The sequence below is a fragment of the Aplysia californica genome, unplaced genomic scaffold (assembly GCF_000002075.1).
Source record: "Aplysia californica isolate F4 #8 unplaced genomic scaffold, AplCal3.0 scaffold00108, whole genome shotgun sequence".
NCBI lineage: Eukaryota > Metazoa > Mollusca > Gastropoda > Aplysiida > Aplysiidae > Aplysia > Aplysia californica.
Genome location: NW_004797378.1, coordinates 1,075,766 through 1,077,535, shown reverse-complemented (window position 1 = coordinate 1,077,535; position 1,770 = coordinate 1,075,766). Strand labels below are relative to the sequence as shown.

General features: G+C 44.6%; 1 protein-coding gene across 1 annotated transcript in view; it reads right to left on the bottom strand.

Moving 5' to 3' along the window:
* The window catches only part of LOC101854632, a 20,392-nt gene that overhangs the window by 17,316 nt on the left and 1,306 nt on the right, over positions 1 to 1,770 (bottom strand). The gene's annotated exons all lie outside the window — the stretch shown is intronic.

The window sequence follows — 1,770 nt, the reverse complement described above, 5'->3', positions numbered from 1 at the left end:
GACAGGAAGCCGGAGTCATGAGTCACAGGAAGTCGTAAGTCGGGAGTGATGTCATGCTGGACAAAAATCAGAGTCCGAATAACATTTTTTCATATTCGGATTCGAGTCCGAATAGTCACTTCGTAAAAGGTTTTCCCCCAAATCGAAAATAGTTGCCTCCCTCGCTCGAGAGCTGGCCAGCCCGTTGGCAATTTTAGTCGCCTCGCACGCTCAGCAGAGTGAGAGAGAGGGAGGCGAGTTTTGTTGCCTGGAGCGCTCAGTGACAGGGGTCCTATGATGCCCGAAATGAAAAAACCGGGTGAGAATAATATATATATATATACCCAATTTATCCTCACCCCGGGTGAGAATAATCAATCCGAAAATCTAAAGTTTAGTACAGTTCAGTAGTAAAGTCAAGATAATCTAGATGGGAGTGTATACAGAGCCGGTAACCGGGAACGAAGTCACAAAGTATACAGACCTGGTAGGGGAACTCTTTTGTGATTTCGGAAAGTTTCAGCGCCCTCTTGGCTCAGGGTAGACCACAGAAGTATACACACTAAGGTAGACCTAGGTTCTTCTAGATCTATTTTATGGCCTAGGTCTAGATCTAGACTAACAGATAAAAATCATTGATCTAGTTTCGAGGCTAGAGATCTAGATCTAAATGAAGATTGAAGATTCTTCGATGAACGATCGTTTTTTCTCCATTTTGGAGTTGGAGGAATCACAATTTGAAGAAAAGAACGATGTCATAATTTCAATTGAGCTGTCCCCTCTCTACTTCTCTGCCTCTCTCTCTCTCTGTGCGAGTGAGTCGCTCGCATTCTCTTTTTCTTTGTTTGTCTCTGTCTTTCTTTCTCCCCACCTATCTCCCACTCTATCTTTCTCTCGTTCCCTCCTGCCAAATGAGGTATTTCTTAAGGTAGTGTCAATTGCCACTGAGTGACGCGGTGGCAATTGACAAAAACTGACTTTTTGTCAACGCTTTCGTTTTGTCAATTGCCACCGAGTAAATTGGAGCTCTTTTGCGTTGGTGGGTAGATCTAGCTTATTGTGCTTGAGTGCTCGGTGTTGTGCGTTCGCCTCTCTGTCCCTCCGTGTGTGTGCGCATGTGTGTTTGTGTGAGTGTGTGTGAGTGTGTGTGTGTGTTTTCCTGACCCACGTCCCCCAATATATGTTCCCCGATATAACGTGAATTTCTGCTTGAGTTTGTGTGCATTTGTGACCTTCTACTTCTAGAATTGCCAGTGTTGGTTCTACACCAAGTGTAGGCTAAGTCTAGCCTAGATCTAGGCCTACGTCTCATTGAAAACACGCCAAGTTGGTACCATAGCTCTAAAAATTAGATGCTCGTCCAATGAAATTAGTTGAAAACAAATTGACCCATTAGACACACATTATGTATAATGCTAAAGATAGTGTCGTTTTCAGACTTGCCACCGCATCACTCGGTGGCAATTGACGCTACCATTTCTTACATTTTGCTAGCACTTCTCTCCTCTCTCTCTCTCGCTCACACTGACACACACACACACACTCTCACTCTCTCTCTACCGGGTCTGGGCGCTGAAACTTTCCGAAATCACAAAATGTAAGAGTTCCCCTACCAGGTCTGTATACATACTTCGTGACTTCGTTCCCGGTTACCGGGTCTGTATACACTTCGAATCTAGATCTAGATCTAGATGGGTTTGGAAGAAAAGATAAGAAAGTGGCTATTCTCACCCGCCCGGAAGTTCTCGCAAGATCAACTCCTCCCCTCTTCTTTCTCTCTCTGTCTCTTTC